The 24,181-nt window shown below is 43.8% G+C and overlaps 1 long non-coding RNA gene across 9 annotated transcripts in view; it reads left to right on the top strand.

The window, feature by feature from the left end:
• Positions 1–24,181, top strand: part of LOC307181145 — a 730,603-nt gene that overhangs the window by 469,880 nt on the left and 236,542 nt on the right. For 3 of the 9 annotated variants that reach the window (XR_013826009.1, XR_013826016.1, XR_013826017.1), the window contains exon 4: positions 11,590–11,671. The exons of 5 other annotated variants lie outside the window; for them this stretch is intronic. This is a non-coding gene — a long non-coding RNA (uncharacterized lncRNA). The remainder of the gene's footprint in view (positions 1–11,589; positions 11,672–24,181) is intronic. One more of the 9 variants, XR_013826011.1, reaches the window with a different exon arrangement.

Raw genomic sequence — 24,181 nt, 5'->3', positions numbered from 1 at the left:
TATTTGAACACGTCTCCCGATCACATGGTTGATCATACTCTGGGTTACACATGCATGTTTTAGCTGATGGAAGAATACCTAAAACCTGGGTAGTTGAAACCCGTGGAATGGGTACCATGCAATATGACTTCAAAGGGTCTTCATTTGCTGACCGAACCTCTCCAAACCTATCACTGCTGCGTTTATGCCCCTGTACACATGCTTGATTCTCTTTCGGAGACATAGCAATCCATAGGTTTTAAGATACTTACTAGTCAGGTACATTCTTAGGCGTTTAATATGCGGTGTTGAGTCCATTTCGTTGAGTAAGGAGTAGCTCTTGTCTATTCCATATTTGGCTTAAGGAACTTTATCTGTGCTCATTTCAATCTCTGGTTTTATGCAGCAACCCAACTCACCTTTCCCCTTAAGCAAGCATAAGTTGGTTTTCCAAATTTGAGAACCTGTTCTGTTTTGGAATTCAGTTCCTCTGTAGCCAAGTTTACATTCCGTGTATTAGTGATATCTTATGATGTTTCTTTTTCTGTGTGACTTATTTCAGTTAGAATCATCGTACCTGGATCTACTCATTATGCTGCTACGGGCCTGATGACATAGATTTCATTGCTGAGTGATACTGCATTGTACGTAAGTAATACAAGTTCTTTATCCATTTTTCACTTTCTGCGATGTTGAACTTGTACTGTAAACGAGGTTCTTGTAAACAGAGCCGTTCCAAACTTTGGGGTGGCTGTGTCTTTTTGATTTTAATTTCCCTAAGCTATAGGACCATAAGTGGAAGTGCCCTAGGCTCTGTTGCTTTGTTTTTTAGATGTTTCAGGAAACACCATACACTTCTCCCGAGTGTCTGTTGGCAATTTACATCCCGCCCATCAGCATAACAAGGCTCCCAGTTCTCCATGGCCTGTTGCCTTTCTGGATTTTACACTTTTTTCAGATGGCCCTTTTGACCGGGGGGAAGTGAGACTTCATTGTAGTGCAGATTTCCTTTGCAAGCTTGCTTGGTTGGCCAAAAAGGGCGTATGCGTTTTTTCCTGAATATATTCAGGAAAAAACGCATACGCCCTTTTTGGCCAAGTGCATCATTGTGGACGTTCTGCCTCTTTTCCTATGCTTTCAATGCAATTCCAGTCTACCTCCTGAAATCGGTTTCCTGCAATTCTGCCCCGCTTTCAAGTCCTCTTGGCAGCCTTACTTCAGTCTAGTTTTGGACGATAGCTGTCATTTATAACTCTGCAGGTTTGTGAATTACAGTGCCCCTGAGCTCCTTTCTTCAACTCGCTTTCTTGTGAGCTGGCCGCAACACCGCAGGATGGCTTCAGGCCCTAATCTGGTTCCGGCACGGCACGCTGAACCTTTGGTTATTTCCTCTTCCTGGTGGGAAATGAGAGTTAAATTTGCCCGTCCAGAAACCTCCAGCTAGCCTCTCATTGGTTCTCGCTATTCCTGTTCATCTTCCGCAGAAATTGCAAACTGAGCCAAACAGGAGCTTAAAGGCGCTGACTCTCCAAGTGGGGAGAGTGTTAGTAAAGCGTCTGGAATGTTGCACCTGAGTACCAGGGGAGGAAAACTGAGACATATTTGAACACGTCTCCCGTTCACATGGTTGATCATACTTGGGTTCCACATGCATGTTTTAGCTGAAGGAAGAATACCTTAAACCTGGAGAGTTGAGACCCGTGTAATGGGTACCATGCAATATGACTTCAAAGGGTCTTCATTTGCTCACCGAACCTCTCCAATCCTATCACTGCTGCGTTTATGCCCCTGTACACACGCTTGATTCTCTTTTGGAGACATAGCAATCCATAGGTTTTACGATACTTACTAGTCAGGTACATTCTTAGGCGTTTAATATGCGGTGTTGAGTCCATTTCGTTGAGCAAGGAGTAGCTCTTGTCTATTCCATATTTGACTTAAGGAACTTTATCTGTGCTCATTTCAATCTCTGGTTTTATGCAGCACCCCAACTCACCTTTACCCTTAAGCAAGCATAAGTTGGTTTTCTAAATTTGAGACCCTCTTCTGTTTTGGAATGCAGTTCCTGTGTAGCCAAGTTTACATTCCGTGTATTAGTGATATCTTATGATGTTTCTTTTTCTGTGTGACTTATTTCAGTTAGAATCATCGTACCTGAATCCACTCATTATGCTACTACGGGCCTGATGACATAGATTTCATTGCTGAGTGATACTGCGTTGTAAGTAAATACCACAAGTTCTTTATCCATTTTTCACTTTCTGCGATGTTGAACTTGTAGTGTAAACGAGGTTCTTGTAAACAGAGGCGTCCCAAACTTTGGGGTGGCTGTGTCTTTTTGATTTTAATTTCCCTAAGCTATAGGACCATAAGTGGAAGTGCCCTAGGCTCTGTTGCTTTGTTTTTTAGATGTTTCAGGAAACACCATACACTTCTCCCGAGTGGTTGTTGGCAATTTACATCCCGCCCATCAGCATAACAAGGCTCCCAGTTCTCCATGGCCTGTCCTGCCTTTCTGGATTTTACACTTTTTTCAGATGGCCCTTTTGACTGGGGGGAAGTGAGACTTCATTGTAGTGCAGATTTCCTTTGCAAGCTTGCTTGGTTGGCCAAAAAGGGCGTATGCGTTTTTTCCTGAATATATTCAGGAAAAAACGCATACGCCCTTTTTGGCCAAGTGCATCATTGTGGACGTTCTGCCTCTTTTCCTATGCTTTCAATGCAATTCCAGTCTACCTCCTGAAATCGGTTTCCTGCAATTCTGCCCCGCTTTCAAGTCCTCTTGGCAGCCTTACTTCAGTCTATTTTTGGACGATAGCTGTCATTTATAACTCTGCAGGTTTGTGAATTACAGTGCCCCTGAGCTCCTTTCTTCAACTTGCTTTCTTGTGACCTGGCCGCAACACCGCAGGATGGCTTCAGGCCCTAATCTGGTTCCGGCACGGCACGCTGAGCCTTTGGTTATTTCCTCTTCCTGGTGGGAAATGAGAGTTAAATTTGCCCGTCCAGACACCTCCAGCTAGTCTCTCATTGGTTCTCGCTATTCCTGTTCATCTTCCGCAGAAATTGCAAACCGGGCCAAACAGGAGGTTAAAGGCGCTGACTCTCCAAGTGGGGAGAGTGTTAGTAAAGCGTCTGGAATGTTGCACCCGAGTACCAGGGGAGGAAAACTGAGATATATTTGAACACGTCTCCCGTTCACATGGTTGATCATACTTGGGTTCCACATGCATGTTTTAGCTGAAGGAAGAATACCTTAAACCTGGAGAGTTAAGACCCGTGTAATAGGTACCATGCAATATGACTTCAAAGGGTCTTCATTTGCTCACCGAACCTCTCCAATCCTATCACTGCTGCGTTTATGCCCCTGTACACACGCTTGATTCTCTTTTGGAGACATAGCAATCCATAGGTTTTAAGATACTTACTAGTCAGGTACATTCTTAGGCGTTTAATATGGGGTGTTGAGTCCATTTCGTTGAGCAAGGAGTAGCTCTTGTCTATTCCATATTTGACTTAAGGAACTTTATCTGTGCTCATTTCAATCTCTGGTTTTATGCAGCACCCCAACTCACCTTTACCCTTAAGCAAGCATAAGTTGGTTTTCTAAATTTGAGACCCTGTTCTGTTCTGTAATTCAGTTCCTGTGTAGCCAAGTTTACATTCCGTGTATTACTGATATCTTATGATGTTTCTTTTTCTGTGTGACTTACTTCACTTAGAATCATCATACCTGAATCCACTCATTGTGCTGCTAAGGGCCTGATGACATAGATTTCATTGCTGAGTGATATTGCTTTGTAAGTAAATACCACAACTTCTTTATCCATTTTTCACTTTCTGCGATGTTGAACTTGTACTGTAAACGAGGTTCTTGTAAACAGAGCCGTTCCAAACTTTGGGGTGGCTGTGTCTTTTTGATTTTAATTTCCCTAAGCTATAGGACCATAAGTGGAAGTGCCCTAGGCTCTGTTGCTTTGTTTTTTAGATGTTTCTGGAAACACTATACACTTCTCCGAGTGGTTGTTGGCAATTTACGTCCCGCCCATCAGCATAACAAGGCTCCCAGTTCTCCATGGCCTGTCCTGCCTTTCTGGATTTTACACTTTTTTCAGATGGCCCTTTTGACCGGGGGGAAGTGAGACTTCAGTGTAGTGCAGATTTCCTTTGCAAGCTTGCTTGGTTGGCCAAAAAGGGCGTATGCGTTTTTTCCTGAATATATTCAGGAAAAAACGCATACGCCCTTTTTGGCCAAGTGCATCATTGTGGACGTTCTGCCTCTTTTCCTATGCTTTCAATGCAATTCCAGTCTACCTCCTGAAATCGGTTTCCTGCAATTCTGCCCCGCTTTCAAGTCCTCTTGGCAGCCTTACTTCAGTCTATTTTTGGACGATAGCTGTCATTTATAACTCTGCAGGGTTGTGAATTACAGTGCCCCTGAGCTCCTTTCTTCAACTCGCTTTCTTGTGACCTGGCCGCAACACCGCAGGATGGCTTCAGGCCCTAATCTGGTTCCGGCCCGGCATGCTGAGCCTTTGGTTAATTCCTCTTCCTGGTGGGAAATGAGAGTTAAATTTGCCCGTCCAGACACCTCCAGCTAGCCTCTCATTGGTTCTCGCTATTCCTGTTCATCTTCCGCAGAAATTGCAAACTGGGCCAAACAGGAGGTTAAACGGACTGACTCTCCAAGTGGGGAGAGTGTTAGTAAAGCGTCTGGAATGTTGCACCCGAGTACCAGGGGAGGAAAACTGAGACATATTTGAACACGTCTCGCGTTCACATGGTTGATCATACTTGGGTTGCACATGCATGTTTTAGCTGAAGGAAGAATACCTTAAACCTGGAGAGTTGAGACCCGTGTAATGGGTACCATGCAATATGACTTCAAAGGGTCTTCATTTGCTCACCGAACCTCTCCAATCCTATCACTGCTGCATTTATACCCCTGTACACATGCTTGATTCTCTTTCGGAGACATAGCAATCCATAGGTTTTAAGATACTTACTAGTCAGGTACATTCTTAGGCGTTTAATATGCGGTGTTGAGTCCATTTCGTTGAGCAAGGAGTAGCTCTTGTCTATTCCATATTTGGCTTAAGGAACTTTATCTGTGCTCATTTCAATCTCTGGTTTTATGCAGCACCCCAACTCACCTTTCCCCTTAAGCAAGCATAAGTTGGTTTTCTAAATTTGAGAACCTGTTCTGTTTTGGAATTCAGTTCCTGAGTAGCCACGTTTACATTCCGTGTATTACTGATATCTTATGATGTTTCTTTTTCTGTGTGACTTATTTCAGTTAGAATCATCGTACCTGAATCTACTCATTATGCTGCTACGGGCCTGATGACATAGATTTCATTGCTGAGTGATACTGCATTGTACGTAAGTACCACAAGTTCTTTATCCATTTTTCACTTTCTGCGATGTTGAACTTGTACTGTAAACGAGGTTCTTGTAAACAGAGGCGTCCCAAACTTTGGGGTGGCTGTGTCTTTTTGATTTTAATTTCCCTAAGCTATAGGACCATAAGTGGAAGTGCCCTAGGCTCTGTTGCTTTGTTTTTTAGATGTTTCAGGAAACACCATACACTTCTCCCAAGTGTCTGTTGGCAATTTACATCCCGCCCATCAGCATAACAAGGCTCCCAGTTCTCCATGGCCTGTTGCCTTTCTGGATTTTACACTTTTTTCAGATGGCCCTTTTGACCGGGGGGAAGTGAGACTTCATTGTAGTGCAGATTTCCTTTGCAAGCTTGCTTGGTTGGCCAAAAAGGGCGTATGCGTTTTTTCCTGAATATATTCAGGAAAAAACGCATACGCCCTTTTTGGCCAAGTGCATCATTGTGGACGTTCTGCCTCTTTTCCTATGCTTTCAATGCAATTCCAGTCTACCTCCTGAAATCGGTTTCCTGCAATTCTGCCCCGCTTTCAAGTCCTCTTGGCAGCCTTACTTCAGTCTATTTTTGGACGATAGCTGTCATTTATAACTCTGCAGGTTTGTGAATTACAGTGCCCCTGAGCTCCTTTCTTCAACTCGCTTTCTTGTGAGCTGGCCGCAACACCGCAGGATGGCTTCAGGCCCTAATCTGGTTCCGGCACGGCACGCTGAGCCTTTGGTTATTTCCTCTTCCTGGTGGGAAATGAGAGTTAAATTTGCCCGTCCAGACACCTCCAGCTAGTCTCTCATTGGTTCTCGCTATTCCTGTTCATCTTCCGCAGAAATTGCAAACTGGGCCAAACAGGAGGTTAAAGACACTGACTCTCCAAGTCGGGAGAGTGTTAGTAAAGCGTCTGGAATGTTGCACCCGAGTACCAGGGCACGAAAACTGAGACATATTTGAACATGTCTCCCGATCACATGGTTGATCATACTCTGGGTTCCACATGCATGTTTTAGCTGAAGGAAGAATACCTAAAACCTGGGTATTTGAAACCCGTGGAATGGGTACCATGCAATATGATTTCAAAGGGTCTTCATTTGCTCACCGAACCTCTCCAATCCTATCACTGCTGCGTTTATGCCCCTGTACACATGCTTGATTCTCTTTCAGAGACATAGCAATCCATAGGTTTTAAGATACTTACTAGTCAGGTACATTCTTAGGCGTTTAATATGCGGTGTTGAGTCCATTTCGTTGAGCAAGGAGTAGCTCTTGTCTATTCCATATTTGGCTTAAGGAACTTTATCTGTGCTCATTTCAATCTCTGGTTTTATGCAGCACCCCAACTCACCTTTCCCCTTAAGCAAGCATAAGTTGGTTTTCTAAATTTGAGACCCTGTTCTGTTCTGTAATTCAGTTCCTGTGTAGCCAAGTTTACATTCCGTGTATTACTGATATCTTATGATGTTTCTTTTTCTGTGTGACTTATTTCAGTTAGAATCATCATACCTGAATCCACTCATTGTGCTGCTAAGGGCCTGATGACACAGATTTCATTGCTGAGTGATATTGCTTTGTAAGTAAATACCACAACTTCTTTATCCATTTTTCACTTTCTGCGATGTTGAACTTGTACTGTAAACGAGGTTCTTGTAAACAGAGCCATTCCAAACTTTGGGGTGGCTGTGTCTTTTTGATTTTAATTTCCCTAAGCTATAGGACCATAAGTGGAAGTGCCCTAGGTTCTGTTGCTTTGTTTTTTAGATGTTTCAGGAAACACCATACACTTCTCCTGAGTGGTTGTTGGCAATTTACATCCCGCCCATCAGCATAACAAGGCTCCCAGTTCTCCATGGCCTGTCCTGCCTTTCTGGATTTTACACTTTTTTCAGATGGCCCTTTTGACCGGGGGGAAGTGAGACTTCATTGTAGTGCAGATTTCCTTTGCAAGCTTGCTTGGTTGGCCAAAAAGGGCGTATGCGTTTTTTCCTGAATATATTCAGGAAAAAACGCATACGCCCTTTTTGGTCAAGTGCATCATTGTGGACGTTCTGCCTCTTTTCCTATGCTTTCAATGCAATTCCAGTCTACCTCCTGAAATCGGTTTCCTGCAATTCTGCCCCGCTTTCAAGTACTCTTGGCAGCCTTACTTCAGTCTATTTTTGGACGATAGCTGTCATTTATAACTCTGCAGGTTTGTGAATTACAGTGCCCCTGAGCTCCTTTCTTCAACTCGCTTTCTTGTGAGCTGGCCGCAACACCGCAGGATGGCTTCAGGCCCTAATCTGGTTCCGGCACGGCACGCTGAGCCTTTGGTTAATTCCTCTTCCTGGTGGGAAATGAGAGTTAAATTTGCCCGTCCAGACACCTCCAGCTAGTCTCTCATTGGTTCTCGCTATTCCTGTTCATCTTCCGCAGAAATTGCAAACTGGGCCAAACAGGAGGTTAAAGACACTGACTCTCCAAGTCGGGAGAGTGTTAGTAAAGCGTCTGGATTGTTGCACCCGAGTACAAGGGGAGGAAAACTGAGACATATTTGAACACGTCTCCCGATCACATGGTTGATCATACTCTGGGTTACACATGCATGTTTTAGCTGATGGAAGAATACCTAAAACCTGGGTAGTTGAAACCCGTGGAATGGGTACCATGCAATATGACTTCAAAGGGTCTTCATTTGCTGACCGAACCTCTCCAAACCTATCACTGCTGCGTTTATGCCCCTGTACACATGCTTGATTCTCTTTCGGAGACATAGCAATCCATAGGTTTTAAGATACTTACTAGTCAGGTACATTCTTAGGCGTTTAATATGCGGTGTTGAGTCCATTTCGTTGAGCAAGGAGTAGCTCTTGTCTATTCCATATTTGGCTTAAGGAACTTTATCTGTGCTCATTTCAATCTCTGGTTTTATGCAGCAACCCAACTCACCTTTCCCCTTAAGCAAGCATAAGTTGGTTTTCCAAATTTGAGAACCTGTTCTGTTTTGGAATTCAGTTCCTCTGTAGCCAAGTTTACATTCCGTGTATTAGTGATATCTTATGATGTTTCTTTTTCTGTGTGACTTATTTCAGTTAGAATCATCGTACCTGGATCTACTCATTATGCTGCTACGGGCCTGATGACATAGATTTCATTGCTGAGTGATACTGCATTGTACGTAAGTACCACAAGTTCTTTATCCATTTTTCACTTTCTGCGATGTTGAACTTGTACTGTAAATGAGGTTCTTGTAAACAGAGCCATTCCAAACTTTGGGGTGGCTGTGTCTTTTTGATTTTAATTTCCCTAAGCTATAGGACCATAAGTGGAAGTGCCCTAGGCTCTGTTGCTTTGTTTTTTAGATGTTTCAGGAAACACCATACACTTCTCCCGAGTGTCTGTTGGCAATTTACATCCCGCCCATCAGCATAACAAGGCTCCCAGTTCTCCATGGCCTGTTGCCTTTCTGGATTTTACACTTTTTTCAGATGGCCCTTTTGACCGGGGGGAAGTGAGACTTCATTGTAGTGCAGATTTCCTTTGCAAGCTTGCTTGGTTGGCCAAAAAGGGCGTATGCGTTTTTTCCTGAATATATTCAGGAAAAAACGCATACGCCCTTTTTGGCCAAGTGCATCATTGTGGACGTTCTGCCTCTTTTCCTATGCTTTCAATGCAATTCCAGTCTACCTCCTGAAATCGGTTTCCTGCAATTCTGCCCCGCTTTCAAGTCCTCTTGGCAGCCTTACTTCAGTCTATTTTTGGACGATAGCTGTCATTTATAACTCTGCAGGTTTGTGAATTACAGTGCCCCTGAGCTCCTTTCTTCAACTCGCTTTCTTGTGAGCTGGCCGCAACACCGCAGGATGGCTTCAGGCCCTAATCTGGTTCCGGCACGGCACGCTGAGCCTTTGGTTATTTCCTCTTCCTGGTGGGAAATGAGAGTTAAATTTGCCCGTCCAGAAACCTCCAGCTAGCCTCTCATTGGTTCTCGCTATTCCTGTTCATCTTCCGCAGAAATTGCAAACTGAGCCAAACAGGAGGTTAAAGGCGCTGACTCTCCAAGTGGGGAGAGTGTTAGTAAAGCGTCTGGAATGTTGCACCTGAGTACCAGGGGAGGAAAACTGAGACATATTTGAACACGTCTCCCGTTCACATGGTTGATCATACTTGGGTTCCACATGCATGTTTTAGCTGAAGGAAGAATACCTTAAACCTGGAGAGTTGAGACCCGTGTAATGGGTACCATGCAATATGACTTCAAAGGGTCTTCATTTGCTCACCGAACCTCTCCAATCCTATCACTGCTGCGTTTATGCCCCTGTACACACGCTTGATTCTCTTTTGGAGACATAGCAATCCATAGGTTTTACGATACTTACTAGTCAGGTACATTCTTAGGCGTTTAATATGCGGTGTTGAGTCCATTTCGTTGAGCAAGGAGTAGCTCTTGTCTATTCCATATTTGACTTAAGGAACTTTATCTGTGCTCATTTCAATCTCTGGTTTTATGCAGCACCCCAACTCACCTTTACCCTTAAGCAAGCATAAGTTGGTTTTCTAAATTTGAGACCCTGTTCTGTTCTGTAATTCAGTTCCTGTGTAGCCAAGTTTACATTCCGTGTATTACTGATATCTTATGATGTTTCTTTTTCTGTGTGACTTATTTCAGTTAGAATCATCATACCTGAATCCACTCATTGTGCTGCTACGGGCCTGATGACATAGATTTCATTGCTGAGTGATATTGCTTTGTAAGTAAATACCACAACTTCTTTATCCATTTTTCACTTTCTGCGATGTTGAACTTGTAGTGTAAACGAGGTTCTTGTAAACAGAGGCGTCCCAAACTTTGGGGTGGCTGTGTCTTTTTGATTTTAATTTCCCTAAGCTATAGGACCATAAGTGGAAGTGCCCTAGGCTCTGTTGCTTTGTTTTTTAGATGTTTCAGGAAACACCATACACTTCTCCCGAGTGGTTGTTGGCAATTTACATCCCGCCCATCAGCATAACAAGGCTCCCAGTTCTCCATGGCCTGTCCTGCCTTTCTGGATTTTACACTTTTTTCAGATGGCCCTTTTGACTGGGGGGAAGTGAGACTTCATTGTAGTGCAGATTTCCTTTGCAAGCTTCCTTGGTTGGCCAAAAAGGGCGTATGCGTTTTTTCCTGAATATATTCAGGAAAAAACGCATACGCCCTTTTTGGCCAAGTGCATCATTGTGGACGTTCTGCCTCTTTTCCTATGCTTTCAATGCAATTCCAGTCTACCTCCTGAAATTGGTTTCCTGCAATTCTGCCCCGCTTTCAAGTCCTCTTGGCAGCCTTACTTCAGTCTAGTTTTGGACGATAGCTGTCATTTATAACTCTGCAGGTTTGTGAATTACAGTGCCCCTGAGCTCCTTTCTTCAACTCGCTTTCTTGTGACCTGGCCGCAACACCGCAGGATGGCTTTAGGCCCTAATCTGGTTCCGGCATGGCACGCTGAGCCTTTGGTTATTTCCTCTTCCTGGTGGGAAATGAGAGTTAAATTTGCCCGTCCAGACACCTCCAGCTAGTCTCTCATTGGTTCTCGCTATTCCTGTTCATCTTCCGCAGAAATTGCAAACTGGGCCAAACAGGAGGTTAAAGGCGCTGACTCTCCAAGTGGGGAGAGTGTTAGTAAAGCGTCTGGAATGTTGCACCCGAGTACCAGGGGAGGAAAACTGAGACATATTTGACCACGTCTCCCGTTCACATGGTTGATCATACTTGGGTTCCACATGCATGTTTTAGCTGAAGGAAGAATACCTTAAACCTGGAGAGTTGAGACCCGTGTAATGGGTACCATGCAATATGACTTCAAAGGGTCTTCATTTGCTCACCGAACCTCTCCAATCCTATCACTGCTGCGTTTATACCCCTGTACACATGCATGATTCTCTTTTGGAGACATAGCAATCCATAGGTTTTAAGATACTTACTAGTCAGGTACATTCTTAGGCGTTTAATATGCGGTGTTGAGTCCATTTCGTTGAGCAAGGAGTAGCTCTTGTCTATTCCATATTTGACTTAAGGAACTTTATCTGTGCTCATTTCAATCTCTGGTTTTATGCAGCACCCCAACTCACCTTTACCCTTAAGCAAGCATAAGTTGGTTTTCTAAATTTGAGACCCTGTTCTGTTCTGTAATTCAGTTCCTGTGTAGCCAAGTTTACATTCCGTGTATTACTGATATCTTATGATGTTTCTTTTTCTGTGTGACTTACTTCAGTTAGAATCATCATACCTGAATCCACTCAGTGTGATGCTAAGGGCCTGATGACATAGATTTCATTGCTGAGTGATATTGCTTTGTAAGTAAATACCACAACTTCTTTATCCATTTTTCACTTTCTGCGATGTTGAACTTGTACTGTAAACGAGGTTCTTGTAAACAGAGCCGTTCCAAACTTTGGGGTGGCTGTGTCTTTTTGATTTTAATTTCCCTAAGCTATAGGACCATAAGTGGAAGTGCCCTAGGTTCTGTTGCTTTGTTTTTTAGATGTTTCAGGAAACACCATACACTTCTCCCGAGTGGTTGTTGGCAATTTACATCCCGCCCATCAGCATAACAAGGCTCCCAGTTCTCCATGGCCTGTCCTGCCTTTCTGGATTTTACACTTTTTTCAGATGGCCCTTTTGACCGGGGGGAAGTGAGACTTCATTGTAGTGCAGATTTCCTTTGCAAGCTTGCTTGGTTGGCCAAAAAGGGCGTATGCGTTTTTTCCTGAATATATTCAGGAAAAAACGCATACGCCCTTTTTGGCCAAGTGCATCATTGTGGACGTTCTGCCTCTTTTCCTATGCTTTCAATGCAATTCCAGTCTACCTCCTGAAATCGGTTTCCTGCAATTCTGCCCCGCTTTCAAGTCCTCTTGGCAGCCTTACTTCAGTCTATTTTTGGACGATAGCTGTCATTTATAACTCTGCAGGTTTGTGAATTACAGTGCCCCTGAGCTCCTTTCTTCAACTCGCTTTCTTGTGACCTGGCCGCAACACCGCAGGATGGCTTCAGGCCCTAATCTGGTTCCGGTACGGCACGCTGAGCCTTTGGTTATTTCCTCTTCCTGTTGGGAAATGAGAGTTAAATTTGCCCGTCCAGACACCTCCAGCTAGCCTCTCATTGGTTCTCGCTATTCCTGTTCATCTTCCGCAGAAATTGCAAACTGTGCCAAACAGGAGGTTAAAGGCGCTGACTCTCCAAGTGGGGAGAGTGTTAGTAAAGTGTCTGGAATGTTGCACCCGAGTACCAGGGGAGGAAAACTGAGACATATTTGAACACGTCTCCCGTTCACATGGTTGATCATACTTGGGTTCCACATGCATGTTTTAGCTGAAGGAAGAATACCTTAAACCTGGAGAGTTGAGACCCATGGAATGGGTACCATGCAATATGACTTCAAAGGGTCTTCATTTGCTCACCGAACCTCTCCAATCCTATCACTGCTGCGTTTATGCCCCTGTACACATGCTTGATTCTCTTTTGGAGACATAGCAATCCATAGGTTTTACGATACTTACTAGTCAGGTACATTCTTAGGCGTTTAATATGCGGTGTTGAGTCCATTTCGTTGAGCAAGGAGTAGCTCTTGTCTATTCCATATTTGACTTAAGGAACTTTATCTGTGCTCATTTCAATCTCTGGTTTTATGCAGCACCCCAACTCACCTTTCCCCTTAAGCAAGCATAAGTTGGTTTTCTAAATTTGAGACCCTGTTCTGTTCTGTAATTCAGTTCCTGTGTAGCCAAGTTTACATTCCGTGTATTACTAATATCTTATGATGTTTCTTTTTCTGTGTGACTTATTTCAGTTAGAATCATCATACCTGAATCCACTCATTGTGATGCTAAGGGCCTGATGACATAGATTTCATTGCTGAATGATATTGCTTTGTAAGTAAATACCACAACTTCTTTATCCATTTTTCACTTTCTGCGATGTTGAACTTGTACTGTAAACGAGGTTCTTGTAAACAGAGTCGTCCCAAACTCTGGGATGGCTGTGTCTTTTTGATTTTAATTTCCCTAAGCTATAGGACCATAAGTGGCAGTGCCCTAGGCTCTGTTGCTTTGTTTTTTAGATGTTTCAGGAAACACCATACACTTCTCCCAAGTGTCTGTTGGCAATTTACATCCCGCCCATCAGCATAACAAGGCTCCGAGTTCTCCATGGCCTGTCCTGCCTTTCTGGATTTTACACTTTTTTCAGATGGCCCTTTTGACCGGGGGGAAGTGAGACTTCATTGTAGTGCAGATTTCCTTTGCAAGCTTGCTTGGTTGGCCAAAAAGGGCGTATGGGTTTTTTCCTGAATATATTCAGGAAAAAACGCATACGCCCTTTTTGGCCAAGTGCATCATTGTGGACGTTCTGCCTCTTTTCCTATGCTTTCAATGCAATTTCAGTCTACCTCCTGAAATCGGTTTCCTGCAATTCTGCCCCGCTTTCAAGTCCTCTTGGCAGCCTTACTTCAGTCTATTTTTGGACGATAGCTGTCATTTATAACTCTGCAGGTTTGTGAATTACAGTGCCCCTGAGCTCCTTTCTTCAACTCGCTTTCTTGTGACCTGGCCGCAACACCGCAGGATGGCTTCAGGCCCTAATCTGGTTCCGGCCTGGCATGCTGACCCTTTGGTTAATTCCTCTTCCTGGTGGGAAATGAGAGTTAAATTTGCCCGTTCAGACACCTCCAGCTAGCCTCTCATTGGTTCTCGCTATTCCTGTTCATCTTCCACAGAAATTGCAAACTGGGCCAAACAGGAGGTTAAAGGGACTGACTCTCCAAGTGGGGAGAGTGTTAGTAAAGCGTCTGGAATGTTGCACCCGAGTACCAGGGGAGGAAAACTGAGACATATTTGAACACGTCTCCCGATCACATGGTTGATCATACTCTAGGTTCCACATACATGTTTTAGCTGAAGGAAGAATACCTTAAACCTGGGTAGTTGAAACCCGTGGAATGGGTACCATGCAATATGACTTCAAAGGGTCTTCATTTGCTCACCGAACCTCTCCAATCCTATCACTGCTGCGTTTATGCCCCTGTACACATGCTTGATTCTCTTTCGGAGACATAGCAATCCATAGGTTTTAAGATACTTACAAGTCAGGTACATTCTTAGGCGATTAATATGCGGTGTTGAGTCCATTTCGTTGAGCAAGGAGTAGCTCTTGTCTATTCCATATTTGGCTTAAGGAACTTTATCTGTGCTCATTTCAATCTCTGGTTTTATGCAGCACCCCAACTCACCTTTACCCTTAAGCAAGCATAAGTTGTTTTTCTAAATTTGAGACCCTGTTCTGTTCTGTAATTCAGTTCCTGTGTAGCCAAGTTTCCATTCCGTGTATTACTGATATCTTATGATGTTTCTTTTTCTGTGTGACTTATTTCAGTTAGAATCATCGTACCTGGATCTACTCATTATGCTGCTACGGGCCTGATGACATAGATTTCATTGCTGAGTGATACTGCATTGTACGTAAGTACCACAAGTTCTTTATCCATTTTTCACTTTCTGCGATGTTGAACTTGTACTGTAAACGAGGTTCTTGTAAACAGAGCCGTTCCAAACTTTGGGGTGGCTGTGTCTTTTTGATTTTAATTTCCCTAAGCTATAGGACCATAAGTGGAAGTGCCCTAGGCTCTGTTGCTTTGTTTTTTAGATGTTTCAGGAAACACCATACACTTCTCCCAAGTGTCTGTTGGCAATTTACATCCCGCCCATCAGCATAACAAGGCTCCCAGTTCTCAATGGCCTGTTGCCTTTCTGGATTTTACACTTTTTTCAGATGGCCCTTTTGACCGGGGGGAAGTGAGACTTCATTGTAGTGCAGATTTCCTTTGCAAGCTTGCTTGGTTGGCCAAAAAGGGCGTATGCGTTTTTTCCTGAATATATTCAGGAAAAAACGCATACACCCTTTTTGGCCAAGTGCATCATTGTGGACGTTCTGCCTCTTTTCCTATGCTTTCAATGCAATTCCAGTCTACCTCCTGAAATCGGTTTCCTGCAATTCTGCCCCGCTTTCAAGTCCTCTTGGCAGCCTTACCTCAGTATATTTTTGGACGATAGCTGTCATTTATAACTCTGCAGGTTTGTGAATTACAGTGCCCCTGAGCTCCTTTCTTCAACTCGCTTTCTTGTGAGCTGGCCGCAACACTGCAGGATGGCTTCAGGCCCTAATCTGCTACCGGCACGGCACGCTGAGCCTTTGGTTATTTCCTCTTCCTGGTGGGAAATGAGAGTTAAATTTGCCCGTCCAGACACCTCCAGCTAGTCTCTCATTGGTTCTCCCTATTCCTGTTCATCTTGGACAGAAATTGCAAACTGGGCCAAACAGGAGGTTAAAGGCGCTGACTCTCCAAGTGGGGAGAGTGTTAGTAAAGCGAATGGAATGTTGCACCCGAGTACCAGGGGAGGAAAACTGAGACACATTTGAACACGTCTCCCGTTCACATGGTTGATCATACTTGGGTTCCACATGCATGTTTTAGCTGAAGGAAGAATACCTTAAACCTGGAGAGTTAAGACCCGTGGAATGGGTACCATGCAATATGACTTCAAAGGGTCTTCATTTGCTCACCGAACCTCTCCAATCCTATCACTGCTGCGTTTATGCCCCTGTACACATGCTTGATTCTCTTCCGGAGACTTAGCAATCCATAGCTTTTAAGATACTTACTAGTCAGGTACATTCTTAGGCGTTTAATATGCGGTGTTGAGTCCATTTCGTTGAGCAAGGAGTAGCTCTTGTCTATTCCATATTTGGCTTAAGATACTTTATCTGTGCTCATTTCAATCTCTGGTTTTATGCAGCACCCCAACTCACCTTTACCCTTAAGCAAGCATAAGTTTGTTTTCTAAATTTGAGACCCTGTTCTGTTCTGTAATTCAGTTCCTGTGTAGCCAAGTTTCCATTCCGTGTATTACTGATATCTTATGAAGTTTCTTTTTCTGTGTGACTTACTTCAGTTAGAATCATCATACCTGAATCCACTCATTGTGCTGCTAAGGGCCTGATGACACAGATTTCATTGCTGAGTGATATTGCTTTGTAAGTAAATACCACAACTTCTTTATCCATTTTTCACTTTCTGCGATGTTGAACTTGTACTGTAAACGAGGTTCTTGTAAACAGAGGCGTCCCAAACTTTGGGGTGGCTGTGTCTTTTTGATTTTAATTTCCCTAAGCTATAGGACCATAAGTGGAAGTGCCCTAGGTTCTGTTGCTTTGTTTTTTAGATGTTTCAGGAAACACCATACACTTCTCCCCAGTGGTTGTTGGCAATTTACATCCCGCCCATCAGCATAACAAGGCTCCCAGTTCTCCATGGCCTGTCCTGCCTTTCTGGATTTTACACTTTTTTCAGATGGCCCTTTTGACCGGGGGGAAGTGAGACTTCATTGTAGTGCAGATTTCCTTTGCAAGCTTGCTTGGTTGTCCAAAAAGTGCGTATGCGTTTTTTCCTGAATATATTCAGGAAAAAACGCATACGCCCTTTTTGGCCAAGTGCATCATTGTGGACGTTCTGCCTCTTTTCCTATGCTTTAAATGCAATTTCAGTCTACCTCCTGAAATCGGTTTCCTGCAATTCTGCCCCGCTTTCAAGTCCTCTTGGCAGCCTTACTTCAGTCTATTTTTGGACGATAGCTGTCATTTATAACTCTGCAGGTTTGTGAATTACAGTGCCCCTGAGCTCCTTTCTTCAACTCGCTTTCTTGTGACCTGGCCGCAACACCGCAGGATGGCTTCAGGCCCTAATCTGGTTCCGGCCCGGCATGCTGAGCCTTTGGTTAATTCCTCTTCCTGGTGGGAAATGAGAGTTAAATTTGCCCGTCCAGACACCTCCAGCTAGCCTCTCATTTGTTCTCGCTATTCCTGTTCATCTTCCGCAGAAATTGCAAACTGGGCAAAACAGGAGGTTAAAGGGACTGACTCTCCAAGTGGGGAGAGTGTTAGTAAAGCGTCTGGAATGTTGCACCCGAGTACCAGGGGAGGAAAACTGAGACATATTTGAACACGTCTCCCGTTCACATGGTTGATCATACTCTAGGTTCCACATGCATGTTTTAGCTGAAGGAAGAATACCTTAAACCTGGGTAGTTGAAACCCTTGGAATGGGTACCATGCAATATGACTTCAAAGGGTCTTCATTTGCTCACCGAACCTCTCCAATCCTATCACTGCTGCGTTTATGCCCCTGTACACATGCTTGATTCTCTTTCGGAGACATAGCAATCCATAGGTTTTAAGATACTTACAAGTCAGGTACATTCTTAGGTGATTAATATGCGGTGTTGAGTCCATTTCGTTGAGCAAGGAGTAGCTCTTGTCTATTCCATATTTGGCTTAAGGAACTTTATCTGTGCTCATTTCAATCTCTGGTTTTATGCAGCACCCCAACTCACCTTTCCCCTTAAGCAAGCATAAGTTGTTTTTCTAAATTTGAGAACCTGTTCTGTTCTGTAATTCAGTTCCTGTGTAGCCAAGTTTACATTCCGTGTATTACTGATATCTTATGATGTTTCTTTTTCTGTGTGACTTATTTCAGTTAGAATCATCATACCTGAATCCACTCATTGTGCTGCTAAGGGCCTGATGACACAGATTTCATTGCTGAGTGATATTGCTTTGTAAGTGAATACCACAACTTTTTTATCCATTTTTCACTTTCTGTGATGTTGAACTTGTACTGTAAACGAGGTTCTTGTAAACAGAGCCGTTCCAAACTTTGGGGTGGCTGTGTCTTTTTGATTTTAATTTCCCTAAGCTATAGGACCATAAGTGGAAGTGCCCTAGGCTCTGTTGCTTTGTTTTTTAGATGTTTCAGGAAACACCATACACTTCTCCCAAATGTCTGTTGGCAATTTACATCCCGCCCATCAGCATAACAAGGCTCCCAGTTCTCAATGGCCTGTTGCCTTTCTACATTTTAGACTTTTTTCAGATGGCCCTTTTGACCGGGGGTAAGTGAGACTTCATTGTAGTGCAGATTTCCTTTGCAAGCTTGCTTGGTTGGCCAAAAAGGGCGTATGCGTTTTTTCCTGAATATATTCAGGAAAAAACGCATACGCCCTTTTTGGCCAAGTGCATCATTGTGGACGTTCTGCCTCTTTTCCTATGCTTTCAATGCAATTCCAGTCTACCTCCTGAAATCGGTTTCCTGCAATTCTGCCCCGCTTTCAAGTCCTCTTGGCAGCCTTACCTCAGTATATTTTTGGACGATAGCTGTCATTTATAACTCTGCAGGTTTGTGAATTACAGTGCCCCTGAGCTCCTTTCTTCAACTCGCTTTCTTGTGAGCTGGCCGCAACACCGCAGGATGGCTTCAGGCCCTAATCTGCTACCGGCACGGCACGCTGAGCCTTTGGTTATTTCCTCTTTCTGGTGGGAAATGAGACTTAAATTTGCCCGTCCAGACACCTCCAGCTAGTCTCTCATTGGATCTCCCTATTCCTGTTCATCTTGCGCAGAAATTGCAAACTGGGCCAAACAGGAGGTTAAAGGCGCTGACTCTCCAAGTGGGGAGAGTGTTAGTAAAGCGTCTGGAATGTTGCACCCGAGTACCAGGGTACGAAAACTGAGACATATTTGAACACGTCTCCTGATCACATGGTTGATCATACTCTAGGTTCTACATGCATGTTTTAGCTGAAGGAAGAATACCTTAAACCTGGGTAGTTGAAACCCGTGGAATGGGTACCATGCAATATGACTTCAAAGGGTCTTCATTTGCTCACTGAACCTCTCCAATCCTATCACTGCTGCGTTTATGCCCCTGTACACACGCTTGATTCTCTTTTGGAGACATAGCAATCCATAGGTTTTACGATACTTACTAGTCAGGTACATTCTTAAGCGTTTAATATGCGGTGTTGAGTCCATTTCGTTGAGGAAGGAGTAGCTCTTGTCTATTCCATATTTGACTTAAGGACCTTTATCTGTGCTCATTTCAATCTCTGGTTTTATGCAGCACCCCAACTCACCTTTCCCCTTAAGCAAGCATAAGTTGCTTTTCTAAATTTGAGACCCTGTTGTGTTTTGGAATTCAGTCCCTGTGTAGCCAAGTTTACATTCTGTGTATTAGTGATACCTTATGATGTTTCTTTTTCTGTGTGACTTATTTCAGTTAGAATCATCGTACCTGAATCTACTCATTATGCTGCTACGGGCCTGATGACATAGATTTCATTGCTGAGTGATACTGCATTGTACGTAAGTACCACAAGTTCTTTATCCATTTTTCACTTTCTGTGATATTGAACTTGTACGGTAAATGAGGTTCTTGTAAACAGAGGCGTCCCAAACTTTGGGGTGGCTGTGTCTTTTTGATTTTAATTTTCCTAAGCTATAGGACCATAAGTGGAAGTGCCCTAGGTTCTGTTGCTTTGTTTTTTAGATGTTTCAGGAAACACCATACACTTCTCCCGAGTGGTTGTTGGCAATTTACATCCCGCCCATCAGCATAACAAGGCTCCCAGTTCTTCATGGCCTGTCCTGCCTTTCTGGATTTTACACTTTTTTCAGATGGCCCTTTTGACCGGGGGGAAGTGAGACTTCATTGTAGTGCAGATTTCCTTTGCAAGCTTGCTTGGTTGGCCAAAAAGGGCGTATGCGTTTTTTCCTGAATATATTCAGGAAAAAACGCATACGCCCTTTTTGGCCAAGTGCATCATTGTGGACGTTCTGCCTCTTTTCCTATGCTTTCAATGCAATTCCAGTCTACCTCCTGAAATCGGTTTCCTGCAATTCTGCCCCGCTTTCAAGTCCTCTTGGCAGCCTTACTTCAGTCTATTTTTGGACGATAGCTGTCATTTATAACTCTGCAGGTTTGTGAATTACAGTGCCCCTGAGCTCCTTTCTTCAACTTGCTTTCTTGTGACCTGGCCGCAACACCGCAGGATGGCTTCAGGCCCTAATCTGGTTCCGGCACGGCACGCTGAGCCTTTGGTTATTTCCTCTTCCTGGTGGGAAATGAGAGTTAAATTTGCCTGTCCAGACACCTCCAGCTAGCCTCTCATTGGTTCTCGCTATTCCTGTTCATCTTCCGCAGAAATTGCAAACTGGGCCAAACAGGAGGTTAAAGGCGCTGACTCTCCAAGTGGGGAGAGTGTTAGTAAAGCGTCTGGAATGTTGCACCCGAGTACCAGGGGAGGAAAACTGAGACATATTTGAACACGTCTCCCGTTCACATGGTTGATCATACTTGGGTTCCACATGCATGTTTTAGCTGAAGGAAGAATACCTTAAACCTGGAGAGTTGAGACCCGTGTAATGGGTACCATGCAATATGACTTCAAAGGGTCTTCATTTGCTCACCGAACCTCTCCAATCCTATCACTGCTGCGTTTATGCCCCTGTACACATGCTTGATTCTCTTTTGGAGACATAGCAATCCATAGGTTTTAAGATACTTACTAGTCAGGTACATTCTTAGGCGTTTAATATGCGGTGTTGAGTCCATTTCGTTGAGCAAGGAGTAGCTCTTGTCTATTCCATATTTGACTTAAGGAACTTTATCTGTGCTCATTTCAATCTCTGGTTTTATGCAGCACCCCAACTCACCTTTACCCTTAAGCAAGCATAAGTTGGTTTTCTAAATTTGAGACCCTGTTCTGTTCTGTAATTCAGTTCCTGTGTAGCCAAGTTTACATTCCGTGTATTACTGATATCTTATGATGTTTCTTTTTCTGTGTGACTTACTTCAGTTAGAATCATCATACCTGAATCCACTCATTGTGCTGCTAAGGGCCTGATGACATAGATTTCATTGCTGAGTGATATTGCTTTGTAAGTAAATACCACAACTTCTTTATCCATTTTTCACTTTCTGCGATGTTGAACTTGTACTGTAAACGAGGTTCTTGTAAACAGAGCCGTTCCAAACTTTGGGGTGGCTGTGTCTTTTTGATTTTAATTTCCCTAAGCTATAGGACCATAAGTGGAAGTGCCCTAGGTTCTGTTGCTTTGTTTTTTAGATGTTTCAGGAAACACCATACACTTCTCCTGAGTGGTTGTTGGCAATTTACATCCCGCCCATCAGCATAACAAGGCTCCCAGTTCTCCATGGCCTGTCCTGCCTTTCTGGATTTTACACTTTTTTCAGATGGCCCTTTTGACCGGGGGGAAGTGAGACTTCATTGTAGTGCAGATTTCCTTTGCAAGCTTGCTTGGTTGGCCAAAAAGGGCGTATGCGTTTTTTCCTGAATATATTCAGGAAAAAACGCATACGCCCTTTTTGGCCAAGTGCATCATTGTGGACGTTCTGCCTCTTTTCCTATGCTTTCAATGCAATTCCAGTCTACCTCCTGAAATCGGTTTCCTGCAATTCTGCCCCGCTTTCAAGTCCTCTTGGCAGCCTTACTTCAGTCTATTTTTGGACGATAGCTGTCATTTATAACTCTGCAGGTTTGTGAATTACAGTGCCCCTGAGCTCCTTTCTTCAACTCGCTTTCTTTTCAGCTGGCCGCAACACCGCAGGATGGCTTCAGGCCCTAATCTTGTTCCGGTACGGCACGCTGAGCCTTTGGTTATTTCCTCTTCCTGGTGGGAAATGAGAGTTAAATTTGACCGTCCAGACACCTCCAGCTAGCCTCTCATTGGTTCTCGCTATTCCTGTTCATCTTCCGCAGAAATTGAAAACTGGGCCAAACAGGAGGTTAAAGGCACTGACTCTCCAAGTGGGGAGAGTGTTAGTAAAGCGTCTGGAATGTTGCACCCGAGTACCAGGGGAGGAAAACTGAGACATATTTGAACACGTCTCCCGTTCACATGGTTGATCATACTTGGGTTCCACATGCATGTTTTAGCTGAAGGAAGAATACCTTAAACCTGGAGAGTTGAGACCCGTGGAATGGGTACCATGCAATATGACTTCAAAGGGTCTTCATTTGCTCACCGAACCTCTCCAATCCTATCACTGCTGCGTTTATGCCCCTGTACACATGCTTGATTCTCTTTTGGAGACATAGCAATCCATAGGTTTTAAGATACTTACTAGTCAGGTACATTCTTAGGCGTTTAATATGCGGTGTTGAGTCCATTTCGTTGAGCAAGGAGTAGCTCTTGTCTATTCCATATTTGACTTAAGGAACTTTATCTGTGCTCATTTCAATCTCTGGTTTTATGCAGCACCCCAACTCACCTTTACCCTTAAGCAAGCATAAGTTGGTTTTCTAAATTTGAGACCCTGTTCTGTTCTGTAATTCAGTTCCTGTGTAGCCAAGTTTACATTCCGTGTATTACTAATATCTTATGATGTTTCTTTTTCTGTGTGACTTATTTCAGTTAGAATCATCATACCTGAATCCACTCATTGTGATGCTAAGGGCCTGATGACATAGATTTCATTGCTGAATGATATTGCTTTGTAAGTAAATACCACAACTTCTTTATCCATTTTTCACTTTCTGCGATGTTGAACTTGTACTGTAAACGAGGTTCTTGTAAACAGAGTCGTCCCAAACTTTGGGGTGGCTGTGTCTTTTTGATTTTAATTTCCCTAAGCTATAGGACCATAAGTGGCAGTGCCCTAGGCTCTGTTGCTTTGTTTTTTAGATGTTTCAGGAAACACCATACACTTCTCCCAAGTGTCTGTTGGCAATTTACATCCCGCCCATCAGCATAACAAGGCTCCCAGTTCTCCATGGCCTGTCCTGCCTTTCTGGATTTTACACTTTTTTCAGATGGCCCTTTTGACCGGGGGGAAGTGAGACTTCATTGTAGTGCAGATTTCCTTTGCAAGCTTGCTTGGTTGGCCAAAAAGTGCGTATGGGTTTTTTCCTGAATATATTCAGGAAAAAACGCATACGCCCTTTTTGGCCAAGTGCATCATTGTGGACGTTCTGCCTCTTTTCCTATGCTTTCAATGCAATTCCAGTCTACCTCCTGAAATCGGTTTCCTGCAATTCTGCCCCGCTTTCAAGTCCTCTTGGCAGCCTTACTTCAGTCTATTTTTGGACGATAGCTGTCATTTATAACTCTGCAGGTTTGTGAATTACAGTGCCCCTGAGCTCCTTTCTTCAACTCGCTTTCTTTTGAGCTGGCCGCAACACCGCAGGATGGCTTCAGGCCCTAATCTGGTTCCGGCACGGCACGCTGAGCCTTTGGTTATTTCCTCTTCCTGGTGGGAAATGAGAGTTAAATTTGCCCGTCCAGACACCTCCAGCTAGTCTCTCATTGGTTCTCGCTATTCCTGTTCATCTTCCGCAGAAATTGCAAACTGGGCCAAACAGGAGGTTAAAGGCGCTGACTCTCCAAGTGGGGAGAGTGTTAGTAAAGCGTCTGGAATGTTGCACCCGAGTACCAGGGGAGGAAAACTGAGACATATTTGAACACGTCTCCCGATCACATGGTTGATCATACTTGGGTTCCACATGCATGTTTTAGCTGAAGGAAGAATACCTTAAACCTGGAGAGTTGAGACCCGTGTAATGGGTACCATGCAATATGACTTCAAAGGGTCTTCATTTGCTCACCGAACCTCTCCAATCCTATCACTGCTGCGTTTATGCCCCTGTACACATGCTTGATTCTCTTTTGGAGACATAGCAATCCATAGGTTTTAAGATACTTACTAGTCAGGTACATTCTTAGGCGTTTAATATGCGGTGTTGAGTCCATTTCGTTGAGCAAGGAGTAGCTCTTGTCTATTCCATATTTGACTTAAGGAACTTTATCTGTGCTCATTTCAATCTCTGGTTTTATGCAGCACCCCAACTCACCTTTCCCCTTAAGCAAGCATAAGTTGGTTTTCTAAATTTGAGACCCTGTTCTGTTCTGTAATTCAGTTCCTGTGTAGCCAAGTTTACATTCCGTGTATTACTGA

The sequence above is a fragment of the Stenella coeruleoalba genome, assembly GCF_951394435.1.
Source record: "Stenella coeruleoalba genome assembly, contig: scaffold_147, whole genome shotgun sequence".
Classification (NCBI taxonomy): Eukaryota; Metazoa; Chordata; class Mammalia; order Artiodactyla; family Delphinidae; genus Stenella; species Stenella coeruleoalba.
This window is presented reverse-complemented; position numbering and strand designations above follow the sequence as displayed.